This window comes from Arachis ipaensis, chromosome B5 (genome assembly GCF_059453495.1).
Source record: "Arachis ipaensis isolate K30076 ecotype BB chromosome B5, ASM5945349v1, whole genome shotgun sequence".
Taxonomy (NCBI): domain Eukaryota; kingdom Viridiplantae; phylum Streptophyta; class Magnoliopsida; order Fabales; family Fabaceae; genus Arachis; species Arachis ipaensis.
In genome coordinates, this window is record NC_142440.1 from 127,089,438 (window position 1) to 127,103,585 (window position 14,148).

The 14,148-nt window shown below is 38.8% G+C and overlaps 1 non-coding gene across 1 annotated transcript; it reads right to left on the reverse strand.

Moving 5' to 3' along the window:
* Positions 1-2,277: 2,277 nt before the first annotated feature.
* On the reverse strand, positions 2,278-2,385 carry LOC148565714 (small nucleolar RNA R71). Its single transcript, XR_015884114.1, has one exon. It is a non-coding gene; the product is annotated as a small nucleolar RNA R71 (small nucleolar RNA).
* Between the last annotated feature and the right edge of the window lie 11,763 nt (positions 2,386-14,148).

Below are 14,148 nucleotides of genomic sequence, written 5' to 3' on the forward strand. Positions count from 1 at the left end.
CAAAAATTTTCCCTTTGTTTTCGAAAATTATTTCAGAATTTTTAAGAATGAATTCTAGTGTTTCATGAAGCATGTTGAAGCCTGGCTGGCTGTAAAGCCATGTCTAAATTCTTTTAGACTGAGGCCTCCACATGTCAGGGAATTGCTTATATCTTCTAAAGCTTGGCTGGATATTAAGCCATGTCTAACCCTCAGATTGGAGCTTTAGAATAAGAATTGAAGATTCCTGGAATTCATATTAAAAATTTTGGAATCCTTATTTTTTTCTTTTTCATATAATTTTCGAAAAAACCAAAAAAATCATAAAATCATAAAAATAATATATATATATATATATATATATATATATATATATATATATATATATATATATATATATATATATATATATATATATATATATCATGTGTCTTGTTTGAGTCTTGAGTAAGTTTGGTGTCAATTGCATGTTCATCTTGCATTTTTCGAAAAAATCATGCATTCATAGTGTTCTTCATGATCTTCAAGTTGTTCTTGGTAAGTCTTCTTGTTTGATCTTGATGTTTTCTTGTTTTGTGTCTTTTCTTGTTTTTCATATGCATTCTTGCATCCATAGAGTCTAAACATGAAAGATTTCTAAGTTTGGTGTCTTGCATGTTTTCTTTGCATATAAAAATTTTCAAAAATATGTTCTTGATGTTCATCATGATCTTCAAAGTGTTCTTGGTGTTCATCTTGACATTCATAGCATTCTTGTATGCATTCATTGTTTTGATCCAAAATTTTCATGCATTGAGTCTTTTTCATGTTTTTCTCTCTCATCATTAAAAATTCAAAAATCAAAAAAATATCTTCCCTTTTTCCTCTCATAAAATTCGAAAATTTGGATTGACTTTTTCAAAAATTTTTAAAATTCAATTGTTTCTTATGAGTCAAATCAAATTTTCAATTTAAAAATCTTATCTTTTTCAAAATCTTTTTCAAAAAAAAATTCAAATCTTTTTCATTTTTCTTAATTTTACATCATATTTTCGAAAATATCATCAACAATTAATGTTTTGATTCAAAAATTTCAAGTTTGTTACTTGCTTGTTAAGAAAGATTCAAACTTTAAGTTCTAGAATCATATCTTGTGATTTCTTGTGAAACAAGTCATTAATTGTGATTTTAAAAATCAAATCTTTTTCAAAACTAATTTCAATCATATCTTTTCAAAAATATCCTATTATCTTATCTTTTTGAAAATCATATCTTTTTCAAAAAAATTGATTTTAAAATATCTTTTCTAACTTCTTATCTTCTTATCTTTTCAAAATTGATTTTCAAATTTGTTTCAACTAACTAACTAAATTTTTGTTTGTTTCTTATCTTTTTCAAAACTACCTAACTAATCCTCTCTCTCTAATTTTCGAAAATATCTTTCTCTTTTTTCAAAATTTCTTTTTAATTAACTAATTATTTTAATTTTTTATTTTAATTTTCGAAAATTACTAACCTTTTTCAAAAACTATTTTCAAAAATCACTAACTCTTTTTCAAAAATAATTTTCGAAAATTCTCCTTCTCTCTCATCTCCTTCTATTTATTTATTCATCTACTAACACTTTTTTTCATCTCACAATCTCTGCTCTCCTCACCCTTGTGTTTCTTTCTTTACATTAACATTCTTTTCTTCTTCTTTTCTTCTACTCACACAAGGAACCTCTATACCTGGGCAAAAAGGATCCCTATTATTATTATTATTTTTCTGTTCTCTCTTTTTCATATGAGCATGAGCAAGGACAAGAACATTCTTGTTGAAGCAGACCCTGAACCTGAAAGGACTTTAAAGAGGAAACTAAGAGAAGCTAAATTACAACAATCCAGCAAGCACCTGTCAGGAATTTTCGAACAAGAAGAGGAGATGGCAGCCGAAAATAATAATAATGCAAGGAGGATGCTTGGTGACTTTACTGCACTTAATTCCAATTTACATGGAAGACGCATCTCCATCCCCACCGTTGGAGCAAACAATTTTGAGCTGAAACCTCAATTAGTTTCTCTGATGCAGCAGAACTGCAAGTTCTATGGACTTCCATCTGAAGATCCTTTTCAGTTCTTAACTGAATTCTTGCAGATCTGTGATACTGTTAAGACTAATGGAGTAGATCCTGAAGTCTACAGGCTCATGCTTTTCCCTTTTGCTGTAAGAGACAGAGCTAGAGTGTGGTTGGACTCTCAATCCAAAGATAGCCTGAACTCTTGGGATAAGCTGGTCACGGCTTTCTTAGCCAAGTTCTTTCCTCCTCAAAAGTTGAGCAAGCTTAGAGTGGATGTTCAAACCTTCAGACAGAAAGAAGGTGAATCCCTCTATGAAGCTTGGGAGAGATACAAGCAACTGACCAAAAAGTGTCCTTCTGACATGCTTTCAGAATGGACCATCCTGGATATATTCTATGATGGTCTGTCTGAAATAGCTAAGATGTCATTGGATACTTCTGCAGGTAGATCCATTCACCTAAAGAAAACACCTGCAGAAGCTCAAGAACTCATTGACATGGTTGCTAATAACCAGTTCATGTACACTTCTGAAAGGAATCCTGTGAATAATGGGACGCCTATGAAGAAGGGAGTTCTTGAAATTGATACTCTGAATGCTATATTAGCTCAGAATAAAATATTGACTCAGCAAGTCAATATGATTTCTCAGAGTCTGAATGGAATGCAAGCTGCATCCAACAGTACTCAAGAGGCATCTTCTGAAGAAGAAGCTTATGATCCTGAGAACCCTGCAATAGCAGAGGTAAATTATATGGGTGAACCTTATGGAAACACCTATAACCCCTCATGGAGAAATCACCCAAATCTCTCATGGAAGGATCAAAAGCCTCAACAAGGCTTTAATAATGGTGGAAGAAACAGGTTTAGCAATAGCAAGCCTTTTCCATCATCCACTCAGCAACAGACAGAGAACTCTGAACAAAATACTTCTAATTTAGCAAACTTAGTCTCTGATCTATCTAAGGCCACTGTAAGTTTCATGAATGAAACAAGGTCCTCCATTAGAAATTTGGAAGTACAAGTGGGCCAACTGAGTAAAAGAGTCACTGAAATCCCTCCTAGTACTCTCCCAAGCAATACAGAAGAAAATCCAAAAGGAGAGTGCAAGGCCATTGAATTGACCATCATGGCCGAACCCACAAGAGAGGAGAAGGACGTGAATCCCAGTGAGGAAGACCTCCTGGGACATCCAGTGATCAATAAGGAGTTTCCCTTTGAGGAACCAAAGGAATCTGAGGCTCAACTAGAGACCATAGAGATTCCATTAAACCTCCTTATGCCATTCATGAGCTCTGATGAGTATTCCTCTTCTGAAGAGAATGAGGATGTTACTAAAGAGCAAGTTACCAAGTACCTTGGTGCAATCATGAAGCTGAATGCCAAATTATTTGGTATTGAGACTTGGGAAGATGAACATCCCTTGTTCACCAATGAACTGAGTGATCTGGATCAACTGACATTGCCTCAAAAGAAACAGGATCCTGGAAAGTTCTTAATACCTTGTACCATAGGCACCATGATCTTTGAAAAGGCTATGTGTGCCTTGGTTCAGGGATAAACCTCATGCCCCTCTCTATAATAGAGAAACTGAGAATCTTTGGGGTGCAAGCTACTAAAATCTCATTAGAGATGGCAGACAATTCAAGAAAACAGGCTTATGGACAAGTAGAGGACGTGTTAGTAAAGGTTGAAGGTCTTTACATCCCTGCTGATTTTATAGTCCTAGATACTGGGAAGGATAAGGATGAATCTATCATCCTTGGAAGACCCTTCCTAGCCACAGCAAGAGCTGTGATTGATGTTGACAGAGGTGAATTAGTCCTTCAATTGAATGAGGACTCCCTTGAGTTTAAAACTCAAGATCATCCTTCTGTAAACATGGAAAAGAGGCTGATGAGCGGATATTTTATACGCTTTTTGGAGTTAATTTCATATAGTTTTTAATATGTTTTAGTTAGTTTTTAGTTTATTTTCATTAGTTTTTAGGAAAAATTCATATTTCTGGACTTTACTATGAGTTGTGTGTTTTTCTGTAATTTCAGGTATTTTTCTGGCTGAAATTGAAGGAGCTGAGTAAAAATCTGATTCAGGCTGAAAAGGACTGCTGATGCTGTTGGATTCTGACGTCCCTGCACTCAAAGTGGATTTTCTGGAGCTACAGAACTCGAAATGGCATGCTTCCAATTGAGTTGGAAAGTAGACATCCAGGGCTTTCCAGCAATATATAATAGTCTATATTTTGCTCAAGGATAGATGATGTAAACTGGCGTTCAACGCCAGTTCTCTGCCCAATTCTGGCGTTCAGCGCCAGAAAAGGATTAAAAGTTGGAGTTCAACGCCAGAAATGGATCCAAACCTGGCGTTGAACACCCAAAATGGCCTTATGCACGTGAATTACTTAAATCTCAGCCCCAGCACACACCAAGTGGGCCCCAGAAGTGGATCTCTATACCATCTGCTACAGTTTACTCATTTTCTGTAAACCTAGGCTACTAGTTTAGTATTTAAACAACTTTTAGAGACTTATTTTGTATCTCATGACATTTTAGATCAAAACTTTGTACTCTTTGACGGCATGAGTCTCTAAACTCCATTGTTGGGGGTGAGGAGCTCTGCTGTGTCTCGATGAATTAATGCAAGTATTTCTGCTTTCTATTCAAACATGCTTGTTCCTATCTAAGATGTTCATTCGCGCTTAACTGTGATGGAGGTGATGATCTGTGACACTCATCACCTTTCTCAAACCATGAACGTGTGCCTGACAACCACCTCCGTTCTATATACGATTGAATGAGTATCTCTTAGATTCCTTAATCAGAATCTCCGTGGTATAAGCTAGAACTGATGGCGGCATTCATGAGAATCCGGAAAGTCTAAACCTTGTCTGTGGTATTCCGAGTAGGATTCAATGATCAAATGACTGTGACGAGCTTCAAACTCGCAAGTGCTGGGCGTTAGTGACAGACGCAAAAGGACGAAGAATCCTATTCCAGTATGATCGAGAACCGACAGATGATTAGCCGTGCTGTGACAGAGCATGTGATCATATTCTTCACTGAGAGGATGGGATGTAGCCATTGACAACGGTGATCCACCAACACACAGCTTGCCATAGGAGGACGTGCGTGCGTGAACAAGAAGACAGAGGAAAGCAGAGATTCAGAAGACAAAGCATCTCCAAAACTCCAACATATTCTCCATTACTGCACAACAAGTAACCTTTAATCCATGCTCTCTTGTTTATTTGCAATTCAACTGATAAACATAATTGACTTCCTGACTAAGATTTACAAGATAACCATAGATTGCTTCAAACCAACAATCTCTGTGGGATTCGACCCTTACTCACGTGAGGTATTACTTGGACGATCCAGTGCACTTGCTGGTCAGTGGTACGAGTTGTGAAAAGTGTGATTCACAATTTGTGTACCAAGTTTTTGGCGCCGTTGTCGGGGATTGTTCGTGTTTGGACAACTAACGGTTTATTTTGTTGCTTAGATTAGAAAAAATTTTTTCTCTTTTTGTTTAGAGTCTCGTATTATTGTCGTGTTAAAACTTTAGAATCCTTATTAAAATCTTTTTCAAAAAAATAATTTTTCTATTAAATCCTGTGCCAAACTTTAAGTTTGGTGTTTTCTTGTTGATTCCTCTGTGTTTTTCGAAAATTTTAGTTTGGTTTTCTAAAAATTTTAAGTTTGGTGTTCCTTGTGAGTCTTCAAAGTGTTCTTGAGTTTTCCTTGTGTCCTGATCTTAAAATTTTTAAGTTTGGTGTTCCTTGGTGTTTTCTTTCCAAAATTTTTGAAAACTAGGAGCATTAGATCTAAAAATTTTAAATCTTGTGCTATTTTATTGTTTTTCTCTTTCCTCACTAAATTCAAAAATATCTTTTCTCTCTATTTCTAAAACAAATTTTCGAAATTTATTTCAAAAATTCAGATTTTTTTTAAAAAATCTTTTCCAAATCATACCTTTTTCAAAACTTCCTAATCACTTTCTCTCTCCTCATTTTTTCAAAAATCTTTCACTCATTTTTATTTATTTTATTTTGATTTATTTTGTTTTTCAAATAAATAAATAAATAAATAAATAAAAATATTTTTTCTATCTTACATCATCTCCCTTTCTCCATCATGGACCTAAGTGGAAATTATCAGTCCAAGAGGACTCTGGGGTCATATTCTAACCCCTCTACTGCTTCATATGGGAATAGCATCTGCATACCCTCCATTGGAGTCAGTAGCTTTGAGTTGAATCCTCAGCTCATTATCATGGTGTAGCAAAGTTGCCAGTATTCCGGTCTTCCACAGGAAGAACCCACAGAGTTTCTGGAACATTTTCTACAGATTGCTGACACAGTACATGATAAAGAAATAGATCAGGATGTCTACAGATTATTATTGTTTCCATTTGCTGTAAAAGATCAAGCTAAGAGGTGGTTGAATAACCAACCTAAGGCCAGCATAAGGACATGGAAACAGCTGACAGAAAAATTCATGAATCAATACTTTCCCCAAAACGGATGACACAGCTAAGGCTGGACATCCAAGGCTTCAAACAAGGAGATAATAAATCTCTTTATGATGCCTGGGAGAGATACAGAGAGATGCTACGAAAATGCCCCTCTGAAATGTTTTCAGAGTGGGTTCAGTTAGACATCTTCTATTATGGGATTGCAGAAGGAGCTCAGATGTCTTTGGATTACTCAGCTGGTGGATCTATCCACATGAGAAAGACAATTGAAGAAGCCCAAGAGCTCATTGATACAGTTGCCAGGAATTAGCATCTGTACCTAAGCAGTGACCCTTCCATGAAAGAAGAGGTCAAAACAGCAACTGCTGAACTCAGTCCTGTAAAACAAGCTGCTGAATTCAATCAGCAATTGGACTTTCTAACAAAGCAGTTAGCCGAATTCAAAGATAGACTACAAGAGACAAGGATGGCTAATATACATATGGACGAACAGTTTAAGCAAACAAAGCAGCAGCTGTCAAGGCAAATAGCAGAAGAATGCCAAGCAGTTCAACTAAGAAGTGGGAAAACATTAAATACCCCACCTCAAGGCAGCAAAAAGCTAAGAAATGAGCAAACCACCCAAAATTCACCTGAGGACAGTAAGAGCCCAGGGAAAAGTAATTCTGGAACTAAAACGCCAGAAAATTGGTGGAAGGCTGGCACTGAATGCCCAGACCATGCTCAGGACTGGCGTTCAACACCAGAAACAAGGTAGGACTGGCGTTCAACGCCAGAAATAGGCAAGGATCTGGCGTTGAACGCCCAAAATGGGCAAGATCTGGCGCTGAACGCCCAAAATGGGCACAATTCCGGCGTTCAAACGCCAGGAGCAGACAAGGAGCTGGCGTCCAGTTTCACTCCAGCTTCTAACTCTGGCACTCAATTGCTAGTGAGGGATCAGACACACACAAATGCTGATAACAACCCCTCTAAAAAGGCTTCTTCAACCACTTCTGTAGGCAATAAACCTACAGCAACTAAGGTTGAAGAATATAAAGCCAAGATACCTTATCCTCAAAAACTCCGGAAAGAGGAGCATGATAAGCAATTTGCTCGCTTCGCAGATTACCTCAGGACTCTTGAAATAAATATTCCATTTGCAGAAGCACTTGAGCAAATACCTTCTTATGCCAAGTTCATGAAAGAGATCTTGAGTCATAAAAAGGATTGGAGAGAAACAGAAAGAGTTCTCCTCACTGAAGAATGTAGTGCAGTCATTCTGAAAAGCTTTCCTGAGAAGCTCAAAGACCCTGGGAGTTTTCTGATACCATGCATATTAGAAGGTCAATGCACCAAGACAGCCTTATGCGATCTTGGGGCAAGCATCAACCTAATACCTGCATCCACTATCAGAAAGCTTGGCTTAACTGAAGAAGTTAAACCAACCAGGATATGTCTCCAACTTGCTAATGGCTCCACTAAATACCCATCAGGCGTGATTGAAGACATGATTGTCAGAGTTGGGCCATTCGCCTTTCCCACTGACTTTGTTGTGTTGGAAATGGAGGAGCACAAGAGTGCTACTCTCATTCTAGGAAGACCCTTCCTAGCAACTGGACGATCCCTCATTGATGTCCAACAGGGAGAAATAACCCTGAGAGTCAATGATGATGAGTTTAAGTTGAACGCTGTCAAAGCCATGCAGCATCCAGACACATCAAAAGACTGCATGAAAGTTGATCTTATTGACTCTTTGGTAGAAGAGATCAACATGGCTGAGAGTCTTGAATCAGAGTTGGAGAACATCTTTAAAGATGTTCAGCCTGATTTAGAGGATTCAGAGGACATGAAAGAGCCTCTGAAATTTCTTCTGAAAGAGGAAAAACCTCCTAAACCCGAGCTCAAGCCATTACCACCATCCTTGAAAAATGCGTTTCTGGGAGAAGGTGACACTTTTCCAGTGATCATAAGCTCTGCTTTAAATTCACAGGAAGAGGAGACACTTATTCAAGTGCTAAGGACACACAAGACAGCTCTTGGGTGGTCCATAGGTGACCTTAAGGGCATAAGCCCAGCTAGATGCATGCACAAAATCTTATTGGAGGATAATGCCAAACCAGTGGTTCAACCACAGAGGCGGCTAAAAATCCAGCCATGAAAGAAGTGGTGCAGAAAGAGGTCACCAAACTACTAGAGGCTGGGATTATTTATCCTATTTCTGATAGCCCCTGGGTGAGCCCTGTCCAAGTCGTCCCAAAAAAGGGAGGCATGACAGTGATTCATAATGAAAAAAATGAACTGGTTCCTACAAGAACAATTACAGGGTGGTGCATGTGTATTGACTACAGAAGGCTCAATACAGCCACCAGAAAGGATCATTTTCCTTTACCATTCATAGACCAGATGCTAGAAAGACTAGCAGGTCATGATTATTACTACTTTTTGGACGGCTACTCAGGCTATAACCAGATTGCAGTAGATCCTCAGGATCAAGAGAAAACAGCATTCACATGTCCATCTGGAGTGTTTGCTTATAGAAGGATGCCATTTGGGCTATGTAATGCGCCTGCAACCTTCCAGAGATGCATGCTCTCTATTTTCTCTGATATGGTGGAAAAATTTTTGGAAGTCTTCATGGATGACTTCTCAGTATATGGAGACTCATTCAGCTCCTGTCTTGATCACCTGAAACTTGTTCTGAAAAGATGCCAAGAAACCAACCTAGTTTTAAACTGGGAAAAATGTCACTTCATGGTGACTGAAGGGATTGTTCTTGGGCATAAAATTTCAAACAAGGGAATAGAGGTGGATCAAGCAAAAATAGAGGTAATTGAAAAATTACCACCACCTGCCAATGTTAAGGCAATCAGAAGCTTTCTGGGACACGCAGGATTCTATAGGAGGTTTATAAAGGATTTTTCAAAAATCGCAAAACCTCTAAGCAATCTGCTAGCTGCGGACACGCCATTTGTGTTTGACACAGAGTGCCTGCAGGCGTTCAAAACGCTGAAAGCTAAGCTGGTCACAGCACCAGTCATTTCTGCACCAGACTGGACGTTACCATTTGAGCTAATGTGTGATGCCAGTGATCACGCCATTGGTGCAGTATTGGGACAGAGGCATGACAAGCTTCTGCATGTCATTTATTATGCTAGTCGCATTTTAAATGATGCCCAGAAAAATTACACAACCACAGAAAAAGAATTACTTACAGTGGTTTACACCATTGACAAGTTCAGATCATACTTAGTAGGATCAAAAGTGATTGTGTATACTGATCATGCTGCTCTTAAATATCTACTCACAAAGCAGGATTCAAAACCCAGGCTCATCAGATGGGTGTTGCTTCAGCAAGAGTTTGATATAGAAATAAGAGACAGAAAAGGGACAGAGAACCAAGTAGCTGATCATCTGTCCCGGATAGAGCCAGTAGAAGGGACGCCCCTCCCCTCTCTTGAGATCTCTGAGACCTTTTCGGATGAGCATTTATTTGCCATTCAGGAAACACCATGGTTTGCCGATATTGCAAACTATAAAGCTGCAAGGTTCATACCCAAGGAGTACAACAGGATACAAAAGAAGAAATTAATTACTGATGCAAAGTACTACTTATGGGATGAACCTTATCTCTTTAAGAGATGTGCAGATGGAATAATCCGTAGGTGTGTGCCTAGAGAAGAAGCACAGAGGATCCTGTGGCATTGCCATGGATCTCAATATGGAGGCCATTTCGGAGGTGAGCAAACATCCACCAAGGTCCTCCAATGTGGCTTCTATTGGCCCACACTCTATAAAGATTCCCGAGAGTTTGTACGTAACTGTGACAGTTGCCAAAGAGCTGGTAATCTGCCTCATGGTTACGCCATGCCTCAACAAGGAATCTTGGAAATTGAGTTGTTTGACGTATGGGGAATTGACTTCATGGGACCTTTCCCACCATCATACTTAAACACTTATATTCTGGTGGCAGTTGACTATGTATCAAAATGGGTTGAAGCCATTGCCACACCCACCAATGATACTAAGACAGTGCTGAAGTTCCTCCAGAAACATATCTTTAGCAAGTTTGGTGTCCCTAGAGTACTAATCAGTGATGGGGGGCACTCACTTCTGCAATAAACAGCTTTACTCTGCCATGGTTCGGTATGAAATTCGCCACAAGGTAGCTACTCCATATCATCCACAAACTAATGGGCAAGCTGAAGTCTCTAACAGAGAATTAAAGAGAATCCTAGAACGGACAGTAAATACCCGTAGAAAGGATTGGGCACGGAGCTTGGATGATGCTCTGTGGGCTTACAGAACAGTATTCAAGACCCCTATAGGGACCTCTCCATACCAACTCGTGTATGGTAAGGCATGTCACCTGCCCGTGGAACTGGAACATAAAGCCTACTGGGCAACCAGATTCCTAAACTTTGATGCCAAATTAGCAGAAGAAAAATGATTGCTCCAGCTAAATGAGCTAGAGGAATTCAGATTCACAGCTTTCGAAAATGCCAAGCTTTATAAAGAGAAATCAAAAAAGTGGCATGACAGAAAGCTGTCATCTAGAATCTTTGAACCAGGACAGAAGGTTCTGTTGTTTAACTCTAGACTCAGGCTATTCCCCGGAAAACTGAAATCCCGGTGGAGGGGACCATACGTGATTACAAGTGTATCACCATATGGTTATGTGGAGCTTCAAGATATTGAGTCTGATAAGAAGTTCATTGTCAATGGACAGAGAATCAAGCACTATCTTGAAGGCAACATTGAGCAAGAGTGCTCAAGGCTGAAGCTAGATTAAAAGCTCAGCAAGGTCCAGCTAAAGACAATAAAGAAGCGCTTGCTGGGAGGCAACCCAGCCATGGGGCAACAATCCTCTAAGCATTTTGCCCTATTTTTATTTTTATTTGTTTATATAAAGTTCACTGACACTAAGGTGAAGAATCATTTAAGTCCACAGAGTTACAGAAGGACTCGGCACACAAAACAGAGAAAAAGAGCTCACTGGCAAGAAAACGCCAGTAATGGTAGCAATTTGGGCGTTCAACGCCAGAAATGGGCACCCACTGGGCGTTGAATGCCAGTAATGGCAGCAGCTGGGCGTTGAACGCCCAGGAGAGCAGCATTTGGGCGCTGAATGCCCAAAACAGGCAGTGTTTGGGCGTTCAAACGCCAGGATGGCAGGGAGGAGACAAAACTCATTTTTATTCAAATTTTTTCATTCTAAATCTTGATTTTCATACTTCAATACATGATTTCTTGCATAAACATGTTAAGAACCTTGATTTCTAAATTCCATAATTTCTAAAAACCCTACCCTAAAAATATCAAATGTATTTTAATCCATAAGCACCAGACCTCTTTGCAAATTCAATCCAACTCTTTTCAAAATTTTTTTTACAAATCTATCTTTTCAACTCATCAATATCTTTTTCAAAACCTCCACTTTATCTTTTTCAAAAATTAAATCTATCTTTCTCAAAAATCTTTCATATCCTCTCAATTTTAAACTATATCTTCTCTTATCATATCTTCTATCTTATCTTTTACAAATAAATCTTTTTATCATATCTTTATCTCCTTTTTTTCGAAAACCCACCCTCCCCCCTATAAATTTGAGTTCGGCCTCCCTCCTCTCCCATCAACAATTGCACCTAGCTCTCCTTCTATCCCTCTCCTTTCTTTTCTTTTGCTTGAGGACAAGCAAACCTCTAAGTTTGGTGTGTTTATCCGCGATCACTAAGATCATGGCCCCCAAAGGAAAACAACCCACTCCAAGAGGCAAGAAAGAGAGCGTTCCAAAACCACTTTGGAATCAAGGGAAGTTCTTATCTAAAGAACATTCGGACCATTATAACAAAATAATGGGTCTGAGATCAGTGATCCCGGAAGTTAGATTTGATCTGAAAGAAGATGAATATCCGGAGATCCAGGAGCAAATTCGAATCAGGAACTGGGAAGTCCTAGCTAATCCTGAAACGAAGGTGGGAAGGAATATGATCCAGGAGTTCTATGCTAATATGTGGCAGACTGACAAGCAAAAACTATCTGGAACTGCCTTCTATGAATATCGGACCATGGTCAGAGGAAAGATTGTTCATACCACCCCTGACAAGATCAGAGAGATCTTAAAGCTACCTCAGCTGAAAGATGATCCAGATTCCTTCAACAGGAGAATGATGAGAACAGACAAGGGTCTGGATAAGATTCTAGAGGACATATGTATCCCTGGAGCCAGGTGGACCACCAACACAAAGGGTGTCCCAAATCAACTCAAGAGAGAAGATCTCAAACCAGTCGCCAGAGGATGGCTGGACTTCATTGGGCATTCTCTGTTGCCTACTAGCAACCGTTCTGAAGTCACAGTTAAAAGAGCAGTGATGATCCATTGCATCATGATGGGAAAGGAAGTGGAAGTTCATCAGCTGATCTCAGCTGAACTCTACAAAATTGCTATCAAAAATTCTAAGGAGGCCAGGTTGGCTTATCCAAGCGTGATATCGCTGCTCTGCAAGGATGTTGGAGTAAGGATGGGAATAACTGAGTACATCTCAGTTGAGAAACCAATCACCAAGGCATCAATGGAAAAACAACAAGCGCAGGAGGATCCCACCAAGAAGAAAACGCAGGAATTCCTCCCAGAAATCCCTCAATCTGAATATTGGGAGTATCTTGAGACGTCTATCACCAAGATACGGGAAGCTATGGAGCAAATAATAAAAGAACAGAAGGAACACAGTCAAATTCTTATCTATATGTTTAAAGAACAAGAGGAGCAAGGGCGTGACTTAAGGGACTTGAAGCGCCAGAAGTTATCTCTTGCAGGACCGAGCACCCCAAGGATCAGAGGAACCCCTGTTCCCCCAGAATAAAGGTTGTTAAATTCCAATTTCTGCTCTAAATCTATGATAGTGTCATTAGAAAAGTTCACCTTAGGAGTCATATAGTAGTAACTAGTATCTATTTTGATCTTATCTCCAATTAAGCTATAGTTTATTTTTCTCATTATCAGCAAACATGAATAAAATAGTAGATCTTTTGAATAAGAGGCAATAAGAGAAATTCTAATTAGTTACATGTGGTGGCAATACTTTCTGTCTTCTGAATGAATACTTGAACAGTGCATATGTCTTTTGAATTTGTTTCTTAAGACTGTTAAATATGTTGGCTCTTGAAAGAATGATGAACATGAGACATGTTATTGATAATCTAAAAAATCATAAAAAATGATTCTTGAAGCAAGAAAAAGCAGCAAAAAAAAAAAAGCCAATAGCCCTTAAAACCAAAAGGCAAGGGTAATAAAAAAAAAGGATCCCAAGGCTTTGAGCATCAGTGGATAGGAGGGCCTAAGGGAATAAAATCCTGGCCTAAGCGGCTAAACCAAGCTGTCCCTAACCATGTGCTTGTGGCGTGAAGGTGTCAAGTGAAAACTTGAGACTGAGCGGTTAAAGTCAAAGTCCAAAGCAGAAAGAAGAGTGTGCTTAAGAACTCTGGACACCTCTAATTGGGGACTTTAGCAAAGCTGAGTCACAATCCAAAGGGTTCACCCAATTATGTGTCTGTGGCATTTATGTATCCAGGGGTAATACTGGAAAACAAAGTGCTTAGGGCCACGGCCAAGACTCATGAAATAGCTGTGTTCAAGAATCATCATACTGAAATAGGAGAATCAATAACACTATCTGAATTC